This window comes from Anas platyrhynchos, chromosome Z (genome assembly GCF_047663525.1).
Source record: "Anas platyrhynchos isolate ZD024472 breed Pekin duck chromosome Z, IASCAAS_PekinDuck_T2T, whole genome shotgun sequence".
NCBI lineage: Eukaryota > Metazoa > Chordata > Aves > Anseriformes > Anatidae > Anas > Anas platyrhynchos.
In genome coordinates, this window is record NC_092621.1 from 75,370,384 (window position 1) to 75,388,514 (window position 18,131).

Genomic DNA, 18,131 nt, shown 5'->3' on the forward strand with positions numbered 1-18,131 from the left:
AATACATTTCTGCATTTTTCAAGAAGGCTGTACCAAAGGCTGTTATTTTAGCACATCAAGCTCCAGTAGCAGGTGCCTTTACTGAGTAACTTGTAGCCATTCTGTGGTTTCATTATAAACCTGGCACCAAATACATCTATGATTATTTTAACAGACTTTAACACACTAAGTTAATCTCAAGGATTTAGTGTGCATTTTCAAAATTTCTTATTTAATTTCAAATGTACTGATATCCTAAAATACCCAACAGCCGGCTTTTTCAGAATAAAATAAAACATCCTGAACTTAGTATTCATATCAGCATTTTAGTGCGGAAACCAGAATCTACTGTTTTAAAAGTTAATTAATGCAGAAGTTAGGAAAAGTGTGTAATGTCAAGATTTTTACAAATCAGAGTAAATTGTTTAAAGATAAGGTTACAAATGAGAAAAGTCTGCGAATCAGCACTATTAGGTTCACACACTTCATGAAATGTGTAGGGTGCAACTAATAAAGGTTTGCTTTCAACTAAAAATTTATTGCTTTTGAGAAAAAGGAAGCACCAGTAACTGATGTCATTAGATACTTTATGGGCTTGGTAGGTAAAATTGCAACTGATACATTTGGCACAGATTTCTGAGCAAAATTCTCAGAGGCTGACACAGAAGATATTAACTGTCAGGATTACAGCAAAACACCATGGTGACTAGATAGATCTTAAAAACAAAATAAAAAAGACCAGAACTTACTATCACAGATAATACAGAAAGTCTGTAAATCAAACAATCAATTTTTGTCTGAAAGATAACCCAGCCTTCTCAGAAGTTCAAGCATATTCCAAAAGAAAATTAATGTAACATTCTTATGAAGTATTACTCTGTCTAGGCTACCCCATCACTACAGTTTCCTCCAGCAGTTGTTACTTCTGAATTACAGAACTGTGCTGTAAACCAGATCAAGGAAGCAATTCCAGCTTGAAAAGACAAACATATGCACACACACACACACCAATTCAGGTGTCTGCAGCAGTCTGCACTGGGCAGAGCTGCTCAGCTGAGGCTATTGCTCACTGCTGTGCAGAATGAGCTGCCCTGGGATGAGCACGAACAGTGGAAGATGACACCACATAAATTACAACCAACTGGCACCATGCCTGTGCCCAAAACCCATGCATCATTCAACCAGCATCTCCTAAAATGGCTGCCTGAATTTCACCTGTACACTGACAGCCCTTAACTTCGGAGTAGACGAGCCACGCACAAAGAAAGCTTTTCACCCACCAGCTTGCAGCACAGTCAGCTGTTTTACTTGGTCTAATAAAAACCAGCAACGTGTTGAGTCCCGTACAATACAGGGAACCATCATCATTACAAATGTATAACTATCTTCATATTTTCAATTCGCCACAAGCTTTTCACCCACCAGCTCGCAGCACAGTCAGCTGTTTTACTTGGTCTAATAAAAACCAGCAACGTGTTGAGTCCCGTACAATACAGGGAACCATCATCATTACAAATGTATAACTATCTTCATATTTTCAATTCGCCACAAGAAGGTTTTGAAAAGAAGTGTACTTTAAACTGTATTTAAGTTTTTAGAAACAAAATAAACAGTCAGATGTTAAATTAAGATGTTATGGAATAATCGGCCTGCCACAGTCACGTTGAGTCTTTAAAAAAAACTCAATTTCTTAGATCCACAATATTTTGATTATAATATTGTTATTATTTGAATACTCCACTGAAACGCTATTGCACTACATAAATTTTGCTACTAATACTAAATTATTTAACAATCCATACACAGTTACCGCATATTTCTTTATTACAACACGCTGCCTGGAAGAGCATGCTATATGGGAACTGCTAGGAACAGTCTTTTTACAAGTAGATGGCCAAGCTATTTCCGAAGTACAGGAACACTATAAAGATGATGTTCTGTACCTTGTCATTTATTCGGCAATACAACCGATCAGTTTTCTCGGTCATTGACTGAAAACAAAACCAAACCCAATGCGAAAATGATCTAGAAGAATACCGAGATAAATCGATGTATTTCTTGTGTAAGCAGGAAACACGTGTGTTGGTAACACTCTGGATAAGCAAAGAAAGGAGATCACATTTTCTTCACCAGCATCTTCCTACCTATTTATAAATACAGATCCACAAAGAGATAACAGAATTCAAGTTCCCAAACTCAGTCAGTCCCTCTCCTTCTTTCTCAAAGAAGGCTAAAGCCCACCTAGAGATGAGGCTTGCAAAAGAGATAATGGATAATAAGATGTGTTGTTTTTTTTTAAGTATGTAAACAGTAAAAGGAAGACTTGGGATTATGTGGGTCCCTTGCTGAATGAGGGGAATGTCCTGGTCACGGGAGACTCTGAAAAGGGGAAGATACTGAATGCTTTCTTTGCTTCAGTCTTTGCTTCAAGGACTCCCCCCCAGGACTCCTCGACCCTGGAGGGAAGAGAAAGAGTCTGGGAAGTGGAGGGCTTCCCCCTGGTTGATGAGGGACTGGTTCAGGAGCATCTGAGTGGGCTCAACGCACACAGATCCATGGGTTCCGATGGGATGCATCCACGTGTGCTAAGAGAGCTGGCAGATGTGATTGCCGAACCACTCTCTATCATCTTTGAAAGGTCCTGGAGGACAGGAGAGGTGCCTGAAGACTGGAGGATAGCCAATGTCACTTTGGTCTTCAAGAAGGGCAGGAAGGAGGACACAGAAAACTACAGGCCAGTCAGTCCCACCTCTGTCCCTGGAAAGGTGTTGGAACAGCTTGTTCTGGATGCCATCTCCAAGCAATTGGAAGAGAAGAAGGTTATGAGGAATACTCAGCATGGATTCACCGAAGGGGAATTCGTGCTCGACCAACCTCGTTGCCTTCTATCAGTACAGGCTGGGGGATGACCTGCTGGAGAGGAGCTCTGAGGAGAAGGACCTGGGGGTCCTGGTGGACAACAGGTTGACCATGAGCCAGCAGCATGCCCTGGTGGCCAAGAGAGATAATGGTATCCTGGCGTGCATTAAAAGGAGCATGGCCAGCAGGTCAAGGGAGGTGATCCTCCCCCTCTACTCTGCCCGCTCAGGCCTCACCTGCAGTACTGTGTCCAGTTCTGGGCTCCCAAGTACAAGAAAGACAGGGATCTCCTTGAAAGAGTCCAGCAGAGGGCCACACAGATGATACGGGGCCTGGAGCATCTTCCCTATGAGGAAAGGTTGAGAGACCTGGGTCTGTTCAGCCTGGAGAAGAGAAGACTGAGAGGGGATCTCCTCAATGTGTATATATACCTGATGGGTGGGAGACAGAGGGATTTGGCCAACCTCTTTTCAGTGGTTTGTGGGGACAGGACAAGGGGCAATGGCCACAAGATGGAGCCCAGGCAGTTCCTCACCAACATGCGAAAGAACTTCTTCACAGTGAGGGTGACGGAGCACTGGGACAGGCTGCCCAGGGAGGTTGTGGAGTCTCCTTCTCTGGAGATATTCAAGGCCTGTCTGGACGCCTACCTGGGCAGCCTGCTCTAAGGAACCTGCTTTGGCAGGGGGCTTGGACCTAATGATCTTTTGAGGTCCCTTCCAACCCCTACAATTCTGTGATTCTGTGATTAAGTTTCATCACAAGCAAGCACTTCTTTCAGAAGGGATGTCAGCTTACCCAGCCCTTAGGCCATCACTACTGTTTCAGCTTTCACACCACAACTATCTGAGGTCAGTTGTGTTGGCCGCTTAACCTCAGGGTGCTGCTTGCACTGGTTTGCTACAAGGCCCCACAGGACAAAAAGAGGCAGGCAAGGCAACTAAGCACAAGTGCCTAACTTTTCACTGACAAGCACTTCTTTCATCACAAAGCTACTCACATAAAGTAGCACCTATTTGAACATCAAATTGTGCAGTGAATTTTCCTTCTTTCAGACCTGCAGGAAAAGCGGGTAAGTGGAATTTCTCAAAACAAGAATTGCAACCAGTCCAGGGTTAAAACAGCATCTTCTGTCTATCATCTCATCCCATCCTCCCAAATACGCAAACAACCTCACAGTATATGGAACTGTTTTTTCTTAAATCACGAGACGGCTTTCCACTTCTCCTACTTCACTAGAACATTTTTGCATTTGTTTAGAATTAATGGCTCATGATAGGCAAGGTAGTTGCAATTTATTCTTTCATTACTAAGTCGGAATCAGAAACCTGTTGTTTGGAAAGCATAATTTAATTTCAGACTTTTCTTTAAAAGCAAGTAAAATGTGTAGTGGAGACTAACTAGCCCACTAAGGGGCATCTACAAGATGCAGCACTCAATGACACAATAATGAAACAAATTATTCTTCTCTAATGGCCAATTTCCCTGACTAAGTAAGGTGTATTATAAAGCTTCAAATTACTGCAGTAGGTGCCTTTCTTGGAATTACTAACTGTTCTGTGATTTTGAAGTTCCTGATGGTGACATGTGCGTGTCAATGATTCTGAAATTCAAGTAAAAATAAGGCTGCACTTACAGCAAACAGGTATAGCAAGCATCTTAAAGTCAACAAATTTAGGCTTCTGAAGTCTACAAGTCAGATATTGTTGGAAACAGGACAGTAAGAATGCGACTCTGAAATGCCTCTTTAGAAGATGCACGTTTTTCAAAACTGTATCACACGTTTATTCAGCATTACATCTGAAGTCAATGAACCCTCAGAACAACATCTTAATATTGGAAAAGACTGTATTATATGAACAAAAGCACATTTTTCCCGCAACTCTCAACTGCAATGTTTTTCCCGTAACTTTCTCACAATCACAAATTTTCCAGCACAGTTCAGTTTATTACAAATGGCATAATTTCAGACCAACTTCTATTTCATCTGAAAGAAAACTGTTTTTCCTAGAAAACCGCTAGAGTCCTTCTATTTCTAAGTCAAAAAGTAGAAGAATATGATCATAGCTTTCTACTATGAAATAGGTAGAACAACAAAAAAAAGGTGGCCCAATAAAATAATAACTCTTTCAAAAAGCACCTTTTTACGTGCATATAAATTGCAGTTTTGATACTTTTTCTCCAAGATTCTACTTGGAAACAGAAGAATTTCTGTTCCAAAAAGGGTACATTTTGACACATGGCATTTTCAAGTTATGCTAGTGACAGACTGTTGTTAACTTAAAATGAAGTTCTAAGGCGTGTCTTACTAACTTTTACACAATCTGATTGACAAAAAAAGAGCTAGGGGTCGTGAAGAAACATGAAAATTGCCATTATTTTCCACTTCTACAATAAGCTTTCTAAACACCTGCCATATTTCTTTATTCTTTCTTCCACAGACTATGTTTGCAACAGCAGAGGTGGAAATTGGAAATTCTACTTCTGAACTGAAAATTTAATGTGAAGTACAAAGTACAATGCCTCTGATGAAAAACAAAAACAAAACACACACCAAAAAAAAAGTTTCAAAGAAAGTAGAGTTGAACTAACAAATTACAAGGTAAGATCATCTGCATTAAAAATAAATAAAAAAAAAATACAGAAGTAAAAAAAACAAGCGAACCTTATACAGACAAAGCACCTCAATGTGATGAGACAAAAGAAAATTACAGGCAATGATCATAAAAATGCAAACCTTCCTTCGTCCAATGCAAAAGATCCCTCGCAAACACATTGGCTCAACAGGCTGATCATCAGTCACCCCTGAAGAATGTTGTTTTAGCACAGATAGATGCTCTTCTGTAGGCTTGAATGCTCTGCTAGCAATACAGCCAGCTCTGCTGTCTCTGCTATCAATTATTGAAGCTCCCTGCTACACCAGTAACAAGATACATTGCACTTTTTTAAAGTCATGGAATGGTAATTTAAAAAAGAAAAAAAAAAAAGGAAAAAGGAAAAAAAATGACTCAAGTATTAGGCTTGTTGATTTCATTAACAAAAAGACAAAGGCTTCTTCTCAGAACAACAAATCGAGTAATAAACAGTTATTAAAGCTGAGACAATGTATGGTGTTAACAATCTCCAGTATCTTTTCTAATCATGATTGGAACAATTACTAAAATACGAAGTTGCCATTACACAAAAATAGCTTTAATAAACTGTTCCTAATGGCAGATGCTGCACTGAAATCGAAAATACAGTACAGACCTAAATATTTAGGTCTGTAAATATTGTACATCTGTACATGTGTAAATCTAAACATCTGTAAATGTGCACTAAGTATTTAACTGCAATTTCAAATTCAGCACTTTCAAGAACTGCAGAGAAAACAGTTTTGAAAACTGTCTCGTCACCCCATCTTAACTTCTACAAATCTGGGTAATGGGATAGTAGTATCGTGGAACCCTTTCACCATTTTTCTACAAAACAGATAGAAAACAAAGTGATTAGTAATAAAACTGACTGTACACATATGCACAAACCTTTGTACTGCTCTTTTGAAGAGGTATTTCTCAATTTAGTCCATAGACCATTCCTTTTAAGATTGATGCATCAGTTTTAAAAGAAGAAATCCAAAGTCAATACATTTTTAGAAACCATATAAATGCTTATTACAATGGTAATGATCACATTCCAGATACAGATTGCAAAGTTTTTCTCCAGAATATACATGTTTGTTGTTCACATCAGAAGCAGGAATATGGAGAAGGAGACAAACTTTACACCAGCTACAGGATTCATCCTCCCTGCTGGGGAGGACGGGAGGGGACAGAGGGGGGCAGGTAGCAAAAAGCATGTAAAACACTTACTGCCTGTTATGTGCCTCGACTATTTACCTTCTCTGCCGCATTACCAACTCACCTTAAAATTATATGTACGTGACTTTACTGCGTGACATAGAAAGATACAAGAATTACCCCACAGATCCAAACAGATCAGCTGTTTTCAACAAGACAAAGCCAAAGTGTACCACAGTGGAGTGCTCTAAGTCTCAGTTTTATGATCAGTGCAGCAGGCAGCAGGTCAGGGAGAGCTGCTGGGAGAGGAAGCACCAGGTGGGCCATCTCCTACCCCGCTGGGTGCAGGAGGCTGCACAGCGCTGTCCGGACCCACAGCGGGGGGAGTCGGCGGGTGGTGGTGCTCTGCATGTGTCTGCTCCTTTACAGCAACAAGACACTCACTGAGGGAAAAAAAAAACACGATCAAACAAGAGCCTACTGCATCCTCTGTGTCTAGAAAAGACACGGGTTATTTCAGGTAGCATTGACTACTTTCAGCCTTGAAAGCTGACAACAGAGCTTCCAAGAGACAAACAGATCAAGGACCCTTACCAAGGTTTCACGAAGCATGCTGTTACCCTCTAAGCACAAAGACCCCAGCCAGAAGTCCTGGCAACAGCCCTGGCTGTAAGAGACATCCCTGGCTGACAACAGGTAGCGGGCGGCGGGCTGAAATAGTAGGGCCTCCACTCTTCCACGTGCCTTTAATTTTCCTCCTCTAACCAGGAAACTGGAGCTCGTGTGATTAACAGATTAGACTACACGGCACTGTCAAATTATTCATGCACTGTAAAGCACCTTGGGGATGCTGCTGTCAAATCAACCTCGAAGAAGTGCTGCTCAGACTGCCAGTACTGCAACATGTCAGCTAAATGTTTAAGAAACACACATCCTGACACAGGCACAAAACTGATTTTGGATTTTACACCATGGAACGTCTTTAATCTTTAAAAGCATTTACACTCAGTGTGCTACTGTAACTTACAAACAAAAATAATCTGGAAACTTGCAACAGGCAGCAATCAAAATTTTACTCATGTATTCAAAATTTTATTTTTTAAAACTAAGGTCTGGATGAACTTGTCACATTTGCAGTGCTGCTCGATTTTCCATGGGCTTTTCTGGAAAAGAAATCCCTGTCAAAGTATCACAATGACAAAGCATGAAATCTTGGAATTCTTAGAAAACAGAAAACTCCCTTAGTAAGCTTTCTAATACTGCATAAGTATCAAAACTAAGAGAATTGTAAACAGCTTTTAAAAATCAAGTATATATGTAGTGAGTATAAGTATTCCCTTTTCTAGTTTTGGCTGGAAAAAAAAAACAAACAAAACACTAATAAACTTTGAGGCTGTAACATCAGTTACTGTGTCAGTCCTGAATGCAATTATAATCACAGAGTCACAGAATGGTTTGGGCTGGGAGGGACCTCAAAGCCCATCTCATTCCACCCCCCTGCCATGGGCAGGGACACCTCCCACCAGACCAGGTTGCCCAAAGCCCCATCCAGCCTGGCCTTGAGCTGGATGGGGCAGCCACAACAACCGAAGAGCTCCCTTTGAAAACAACATGGGTGTTAGTGACAGTGGGATGCACTGCACATCAGATGAAGTAAGCAACCTGCAACAAAGCTTCAGCTGCCGTCTACTTCTATTATCTCTAACTTGTGGTTTGTGCTCTATGAGACAGAAAAATAATTTCAAATTGTAACAAAATTCCAGCCATCAACATGAAACACGTCTTTGTTTCCCAAATCATTGCAAATACAGTTATGGCTTCTTAGTGCTAAGAATTTAAGATTTTTCTTCCATTTGCCATTCTATTTCAGTGTGCCTGCCTACTTACAATATTTGGGTGAGGCTGCCAACACCACATCTTAGAATCTGCTTGCCAGGTTTCCAGAAGTTAATTCTCAAAAATTTATTTTTTTTAATTTATTCTTACATGTATACAAATAATGCTACTATTGAGTTGAAATCAAGTTTAATATGTAAAGATGTGTATTCTGCAATGTCTTTTGATATCTTCACACAAAACCAAACCAATATGCAGAGAAAGTGGCAGTACTGTGCCTGGGTTCTAAACTGTACTCATACCTGACAGCAAAATTACTAATAACAGCACTATGATTAGAAAAAAAAAATAAATAAATAACTTGTCGAAAAATCCTAACTAAAAAATCCCAGTGCATCTCGGTCAATGGCTAGAGCTCCAGAAGTAAAAAAAAAAAACAAAGAAAAAACAAGCCTGTAAGCTTTGCATGGAAAGCACTAATTGTATTTTACATGAAGGAATTATAAATAGTATGTATTATTCAGTCTCTGGACAAAGCAGAGAAACAGTTCATCCAGATTTAACTCAGGAAAAGAGGAAACTAAGCACTGGGAGAGGAAAATGATTTTGAGTGAATCATCCAATATTGCTGTATGTCCATGGTCATATCTTATTAATACAAGACTCAACAACTGTGTGTCTTGCAGTTTAACCAACACTCTCACAAATGCACAAAGTCAGAGAAACCACAAGCTGTAGTGACAACCTGCTATCTTGAAATCATTTGAAACCAGGGACACGTCTTAAAGTACAAGGATGAAAATGAAGGATCCAACTGTTTTTGGACGACCTCAGGTCATCTGTCTTGGCAAGCGTACTCAACACCAATTTCTGCTTCCATAGCTACCTGGCAAAGCAGGTGAAGATCTTTCCATTTTAGGAAATTTGCCTCGCCACAGTTTAACTGTCCTAAATGATAAAACACACCTACTCTGTAGAAGTTGTGGACTGCAATATGGGCATAAGGTACTACTCCATTACCAAACCAACTCCTTGTCTTTGGGATGCAACACTCTTTGAGGTATAAAACATTGCCAGACTTGGACTATAAAACAATTAATAAACCCCAAAACCAAAACAACAAGTATTTTGATTTTATATACAGGGGGTGAAAAAAAAAAAAAAGAAAAATTAACTTTGCCAATTAAAACCCTGAAGTCATACTTTAAACATCTTTAGCTTTTTGGATACAGTCAGTTTCACCACAGCCATTCAATAGCCATGTTTATCCCTGACTATAGTTGCAGAAACCAGAGAAACGGAGGTACTTGCTTTTTAAATTGTTCGTGTTACATTTAACTGAACATTTTTTCTATCATTACTGGTACTCAACAAATACAATAACAGAAAAAGTGAAAAAAAAGTAAACTCTGAAAGGTAAACTCGTCCTCCTGCCCTAAATATGACCTAAGCATTCCTTCTCTACTTGTCATTGTAGAACATATTCTAAGAATTTAGTTTTTCCCTTCTCCCTAAAATAAAAAGGCTACTAAATACATGCTAGGTATAAGAACCATAAGCTTTCATTAAGTAACAAGCTCAGGAAGAATGGAAGAGTCATTTTGTCTGCTTGACTCCTTGCAAGCCTTATTTCCTTGACTCCTTGCACGCCATTGTCTAGCAATATGCAAGGGCCCAGTAATGAAAAGTGCTTCTTAAATTGACAGCAACTCAATCATTATTTCAACTAAGCACAAAAATTCAATTTTCAAAACATAACCATAATACTGTGTGCTTTTTCTCTTTTCTAAAAACAGCTTGCCTATGTTGTCTCCAGCATGAAGGAGTACAATTTGGCTACTGGTTAAAATACTTTCTTAAGAAAGTGAATTGCTGCTTTCAGGTTTTAGGACAGAGAGTGGGAGAAGGCATACTAGTAGATTCTGCTCATTTAACAGAAGAATCTGGTCTTTAAAACATGTTGTAAATACTATGTGTATATACCAAGAAAATTTATATCTAATAATAATATTATTCTATATGCTCAAAAAACTTGTAAGACATCTGACCTGACCAAATTAAGATGTAGCTGAGATCGGTAATTGAACAGAAACCTAACAATTAACTCAAATAACATAAATTTATCCATACTGACACTGCAGCTGAATTTTCTGATGTAACATCAACAGAATATCAGCTTAGGCTCTTCTTCCCACACACTCCATCCCACTTTCCCACCGTGAGCCAAATGGACAGGCTCAACTGGAACAAAAAACAACACTTGATCATCTCTGTAGAATCACAGAGCTGTGTCTGCAAACCTGTTGGCGTGGTTTCATGGCACATCCTAGCTGAATTAACGGCTTATTGCCACAAAGGTAAATAAGCAGATCATTGAATCTTTGCTTTCCCTCTCTTCTATCCTGTCTTGCTAAAAGGGAATCAATTCAACCTGCATACCTGGAAAGCACATTTTTATTTATTTATTTTTTTTAATTAAAACAAGCTAGTTTCCTCCTCCTATAAGCAACAATCAATTTACTCTATGTTCAGATGAGCTGCATCTGGGAGGTCAGGGAAACAGAGAAGAGGTTTGAACAAGACTTCACTCTGTTGGCATCAGTAAAAGTGTTAAAAGGTCTTGTTGAAAGCATATTGAGATTACTGATGTGCTGCAAAGGCCAGAGTAAACAGCCATGCAAAGAGAAGGCAGTTTTGTTTATATTGCTTATGATTTAATAACAGAAGAGGTAAAAAAGTAGGTAATATAGTCCATATTTGAGACAGAGAGTAGTTATATACTGAAGATCAGAAACTGACATCTATTTTTCACTTAGCAAGAGATATTTGCAATCAATATTATTCTTATATTTTTCTTCCAAAAGGAGAGTTTAAGAACTGCAATACTTGCATCATTTACTTGCCTACTTCTAATCATTCCTTAATGAGAGACTCCTGTTAGAATCACACAATGATTCTCCTGCTTTTCTCCTGCTAAAACTGTTTTTTTATTCACAGGAATACTAGCGCCATACAACTATTTACAAGACATTGTGATGTTACAGAGATGTAACCAGAAAAGCTAATACCATGTTTCAGCCTCTCACAGCCTGCCTTACCTCAACATTATAAAAGCTTCCGTGTCCTTTTCCACTATGACTTTTACAGGAGGAAACTATCACTGCCACAGATACAGGCTTCACACTTATCATCAGGCAGAAGGAGGGGACCTGGGAGTTGAGGAGGAATGGACACAGGTCCCTGCTCCACATCGCAGGCGATGCCCCCTGCACCAGCCCCACCTTCCCAGGTGCCCTTACGCAACAGATTTGAGGCCCTGGAGCTTGAGAGACCCGTGGGTGAGGATGAGGTAGAAAGTCTGCCCAGGAGGCTGCCTAGGGTGAGGAAGTCGACTCCACGCCTCAGGACTGCCTCCACCAGGACAGAAAGAAGGGTGACTGTTGTGGGCACCTCCCTTCTCAGAGGAAGAGAGGGCCCTATTTGTCGGCCTGGCCCTGCCCGTAGGGAAGTCTGCTGCCTCCCTGGGGCCAGGGTCAGGGACATTGCCAGAAAGCTTCCCAGGCTGTTCAGAAGGAACAGTCAGCACAGGAGGGGTGGTGGTGTGGCTCTCTATATCAGAGAGAGTTTTGATGTTGCGGAACTTGAGGCTGGGAATGACAAGGTTGAGTCCCTCACTACTTTTGGGCCCCTCGCTACAAGAAGGACATGGAGGTGCTCGAGTGGGTCCAGAGAAGGGCGACGAAGCTGGTGAGGGGCCTGGAGAACAAGTCCTACGAGGAGCGGCTGAGGGAGCTGGGCTTGTTCAGCCTGGAGAAGAGGAGGCTCAGGGGCAACCTTATTGCTCTTTACAGATACCTCAAAGGAGGCTGTAGTGAGGTGGGGGTTGGTCTGTTCTCCCACGTGCCTGGTGACAGGACGAGGGGGAATGGGCTAAAGTTGTGCCAGGGGAGTTTTAGGCTGGATGTTAGGAAGAACTTTACCGAGAGGGTTGTTAAGACATTGGAACGGGCTGCCTAGGGAAGTGGTGGAGTCACCATCCCTGGAGGTCTTTAAAAGACGTTTAGATGTAGAGCTTAGGGATATGGTTTAGTGGGGGACTGTTAGTGTTAGGTCAGAGGTTGGACTGGGTGATCTTGAAGGTCTCTTCCAACCTAGACGATTCTGTGTGATCTGTGTGATATCAAGCCTGACTCTCGAAGTGGTGTATCTACACTGGGTTCTGAATCCACAACTTTGCTTACGTACACACGTTTACTTGCCAGCTCAGTCTTTCACATTAACACTCCCCACATTTTCCAACTGTAGAGTAACTTATTTGTGCCAGCCTCAACTTCAGATGTGCTGATACCCTTTCCATGTTTTATATACTTCTATGCATGTGTATGTCACGTTAGCCAAAGCTAGCAAGTAATCCCAGAATTAGACAGTCTCTATCAAGAGCAGAGATTGAGTGAATGAGTTAAGAAAAAAATACTCTTGAAAGAAGATCTGCTAATGCAAATTCAGTTTGGTGCACAAATATTCAACAAAGTTGTTATTTAACTAACAGCTATTTAAAAATTAAAGCATTTGTCCACTTTAACAGCATTCCTATTCCTGTGTAAACGAAGAGTGTGAGAATGAACATATCAGGTCAGTCCAAAAGTTCACACAGCCCAGAACCTCGCCTCTGACACTCACTGAGAGGTGTGTCTGGGAAAGACTTTGGGAAGGAACAAGCATACAACTGTATTTCCTCAAAACACGCTCCCAGAACCACACAAACAGACAAATACACATGCTGACTGTACCAGGAAAAGCCATGACACCTATCCAAAAGCAAGACTAAATGTTTGAGAGAGAAACATCTTAAACACAGTAAAAGTGCGTAGAATGTATCCTTCACAGCTACAACTTACACCATGCAACAGAAATCAACATCTATGTAAAAGAGGAAGTAAAATAGCAATCCTATTTAAAGCACTTCAGCTGTGGACAGGGAATCTTGGTATAAAAAACTCTAATCATCATTTAAGTTAGACATTTTAAATTAACCCATTTAGAATGTCAATCAAAATTCCTCTTAAGGAGAAACTAGTACTAGTAATCAAATAACTCCTGCCAACAGCAGTATTCACTGACTTCAAGACTTCTTTCCCAAAACCTACGGTAGTCAGCCTACAGATAAAGGCTGCAAAAATCTTCTAACAAAGCTCCAGGTAACAAACCTTTGCATTTTTAGGACAGACATTCCTGAAGCATTACTAATTGTTTTTGACCTTGTGAATGGGATTTCGGGACTATAGGACACAAAGATACACACATGTTTATAGACAATGTTTTGTCTGTTTGCAGTAATGCTTGTATATTTCTCATTATTTTCATAAAATGCAATTTCAAGCCAGCAATAATTGTACATGATCATTTTAACAAATGCCAAGTTGTTTTTCACAGCAGTGATATATGGGAAAAACATACTTATTCCTCCTCAGAACACTAACACAGTCTTCAAAATGTTTATCAAGAATGAAACCTTAAAAAATGCAGATGATAACAAGAGCTGCGAGCAAACTGGTAACAATTGTAGCTTCATAAAACATGCACTTCAAAGTTCTGTGATGCCATGATTTAGACTAGGACAGACTAAACACATTATTTAGTATACAATAACTGGACTCGTGTCAAGAATTTGTCTTTTTACCCCTCTGTGAAAGAACAATTATTAATGCAAAGAACGTTACAAAGTCACAGATAAATGCTTTATTCCTCACTTAGCCCTTCCTTGCTGAAAGGAGCAGTGGATGTCAGAAGTCATAACGTGCAGAGACGAGTGTGCAAGCTACAGACACATGAGCTTGACCCCTGGTCTCCCTGGAGGTCCTCCAATGCCAGGTATCCCTCAGGGCACACGTCTGCCTCTCCCTTCTAGGCTGAGGTAGGTGAGACATTTAAGAGGCAAATGGCATCTTACAGATTGTTCTTATTGTTCTTTATCAGTTGGTGGACAACTCTGAGCTGCTGTCTGTGCAGTGTAGTTGCTTGCCAAATATTGTTGTTATCATTTTGGTTTTGCTATTTCTACCAATTCTAAACATTTATGTTACTTTTTTTTTTCTTTAATACCTGCCTGTTTTATCCAAACTTACGGACTTCCCTAACAACTACACAGCAACACAACAAAGGTCATACTTACAGGCCTCCAAGATCACCGTAGTTACTTGGGTGGCACCAGCTCAGTAGACCAAGGCATTCCTCGTAAGGGGGTGTTGAGAGGCAGGAGACCTTTTCTCCATTAACACCAGCGACAGGACCCGCGGGAACGGGGTTAAGCTGAGGCAGGGGAAGTTTAGGCTTGACATCAGGAGGGGGTTCTTCACAGAGAGAGTGGTTGCACACTGGAACAGGCTCCCCAGGGAAGTGGTCACTGCACCGAGCCTGACTGAATTTAAGAAGAGATTGGACTGTGCACTTAGTCACATGGGCTGAACTTTTGGGTAGACCTGTGCGGTGTCAAGAGTTGGACTTGATGATCCTTAAGGGTCCCTTCCAACTCAGGATATTCTATGATTCTATGATTCTATGTTTCACTTTCACCCCTGCTTGACACCTTAGTAACTCTTACTATTCTGACAATATGCAGTGTGAGGTTTACTTACTTGTATCATAAATGACATCACCTGCAACAGTCTCCAGAATTTTACATACAGGACTAGAGCAACAATAACTCATATTGTAAGTACTCCCAACAATGGTATGAGGATGGGGTAAACGAGGAGGTAGAACAAGGCATGAGCGTTTGGACTCCCAACAGAGTGTCTCTCTTGAGGATACACTTCAGCTGCATATTCTATACATACTCGGGGCTACACGGTGAGCAGTCTCAAGTGAAACAGCTCCAGAGGGCATCAGCAACCACCCAAGCATCAATACAGATGCTTCACCTGTGCCATTTCCTCAGTAATATACCACCAGCTTGTCTTGTGGCTTTGACTTCCACATCCTCATTTGATTATACTTCACCCTCATACGCTTCTATCGCCTGCTGGGTGGGACTCCAACCTGTCAACAATTTAACCAGTGCAAAGGGCACTCATGCTTCTTTTCCTGTTCGGATACAGTTTTCCTCATGTCCACAGTAGCTTTGGCTCCAGAATCCAAGGACTATTCCTGTCTCCCTCCCCATATATCCTTTGAAAACCCACTGGACTGACTCGACCCCGCTGGTGCATACAGCACATTTCAGACACTGGAACTATGCCTCCATCCTCGTGGCAGGTAGCTACAGAGGTATTGTGCCCCATCCAGGGATAAGGACCTGCAGTTTACACTCAGTGGCCATAGAAATTAATAAAAACACATTAGTTGTATCAATGGCTGCACACCAGGCAGCATTTATTTATTTATTGCTTTAAGCTCATGTCGTAGTTGTAGCACACGAATTCAGCAGCACTGGGGGATGTTGTTACCTCATTCAGACCGTTACAGTCTATGGTTTATCTCCTGCCCCTGTCGGGTTTTCACACCAGCCAGGTAAGGCTGCTAAGGGCAAACGGCTTCAAATAAATAGTGCAGAAGTATAAAGTCAAGGGATAAGATCATTTAAGGGACAGATTGAATTCCTGCTGTTTTGATAATCTCATCAGTGTTGCAGTTGGCACTGATGGAGGTAACATGTCTCCTACGAAGAAAAACAGAGAGCTGGGGATGTTCTGCTCCCCAGAGGAGGCTGCAGGGTGACTGCACTGCGGCTTTTCAATACTTAAAGGGGGCTTGTAGAAATGACAGAGAGCAACTCTTTGCTTAGGCATATAACAACAGCACAAGGAGGAATTGTTTTAAACCAAAAGAGGGGAGATTTAGATTAGATGTTAGAAGGAAATCCTTCACTCACGATGGTGGTGAAGTCCTAGAAAGGCTGTCCAGAGAAGCTGGATGCCCCATCCCTGGAAGTGCTCAAGGCCAGGCTTGCAGCCTGATCAAGTGGGTGGCATCCATGCCCACAGCAGGGGTGTTGGAGCTGGGTGATATTTAACCCTTCTAACTTGAGGCATTCAATACTTCTATGATATGAGTCTGTGACCTATAACATATCTGTGGAAAGGGATATGGAAGTTCTGTGGATGATGGCAAGTTTGGCCTGACTCCACAGTGTGCCCTAGGGGCCAACAGGGCGGACCAGACCCTGAGGTGCCTCAGGAACAGCACTCCCAGCTGGGTGAGGAAAAACACTGTCCTGCTCTGCTCTGGTGCAGCCTCACATTCCTGCAATCCGGGAAGGACAAAAAACTATCAGAGAGCTTCCTAAGGAGGGCTGCAAAGATGGTGAAAGGTCTGGAAGAGATTTATGAGGAGCGGCTGAGGCCCCTTGATGTGTTCAGCCTGGAGGAGGCCAAGGGGAGGCCTGATGGCGGCCTGCAGCTGCCTCAGGAGGGGAGCGGAGGGGCAGGCGCTGAGCTCTGCTCTCTGGGGACAGTGACAGGACCCGAGGGGACGGCATGGAGCTGGGACAGGGGAGGGTCAGGCTGGGGGTTAGGGAAAGGGTCTGCACCCAGAGGGGGTCGGGCACTGGGACAGGCTCCCCAGGGCAGTGGGATCACTCTTGAAGAGTAACACAGTTTCAGTTTCTGCTATCACCAGTTTTTTTGTGACTTTTCAGCCTTTCTCCCAGTCTGGCAGCACCTGCAGCATGGAACAACCTCCTCACGTGAATGTTAAGAGAGGAGTAGTTAAGATATACTGTTCAGACAACCTTGACTCCCATTTCTTCAAACTGCTACTTAAGTAACAACAACCCCCAGGCTCCTAATCACCCCCCCCCAGGAATCACAGTAGACAGTCCCAAGAACAGCCCAAACAGTCTCAGGAAGATTAGTTGTATCCTCACAGTTGCTCAATAAAAAAAACACACCAAGGAAGGGAAAAAAAAATAATTTTTATGATTTTAATGTGTTTCAAGAATGTTACTGCTATTTTATGTGCACTATTGAAATGCCACCCACCCCACAGAGAAGGCAGTGTGAAGATACAGCTGGTACTGGCACCATCACGCTGAATAGCTGCTGGTGTTGTTACACACGAGTAGCACAGCTCAGGTGGGTGTACTCGGTGCACTCCCTGCCATACCCCTGCCTCTGAGCACCACACACATTCCTGGCTCCACCAGACGACACTGGGAGAACTAACCTGGCAGCTGTGGGCAGCCTCAGCACCGTCAGTGTTCCTACAGCACTACTGCTGTACAATCCTCGTCTCACAGAAATCCCACTTCTGATACCAGTTTTTTTTTTTCCCTCTTTATTAATGGCACAGGTTATGTCAGGACAGACCAAACACCAGCATTAATTAGTAGGCAATAATACAGTTCACGTGGAGGAATATAACTTTTTATTCCCTCTGTGAAAGAGTGCTGATTAATGCGAGGAACGTTGCAAAGTTACAGAACAGCATTTCTCTGTAGCTCATCATCCCCGCTGAAAGGAGCAGCGGGTGTCAGGAGCAGGATGCTGAGTGTTGCTGGTTCCAGCTGTGGAGGTCTGAAGTCAGGTGTCCACAGAGGTCCTCCCTGCACCTCTCTGTACCCCTTCCCTTCAGTATGGGGTGGGTCACATTTACAGGGGGAGAGCATCCTCCAGATTTTAATCTATTTTTAACCTTTTGTGGCTGGTAGACATATGCAAGCTGTTACTCACTGACTGTCGC

General features: G+C 41.9%; 1 protein-coding gene across 9 annotated transcripts in view; it reads right to left on the reverse strand.

The window, feature by feature from the left end:
• The window catches only part of PTBP3 (polypyrimidine tract binding protein 3), a 67,351-nt gene that overhangs the window by 35,363 nt on the left and 13,857 nt on the right, over positions 1 to 18,131 (reverse strand). The window contains exon 2 of one of the 9 annotated variants that reach the window (XM_072031767.1): positions 14,626 to 14,871. The exons of the other annotated variants lie outside the window; for them this stretch is intronic. The gene's annotated coding sequence lies outside the window, so the exon portion shown is untranslated. The remainder of the gene's footprint in view (positions 1 to 14,625; positions 14,872 to 18,131) is intronic. 9 annotated transcript variants of the gene reach the window in all.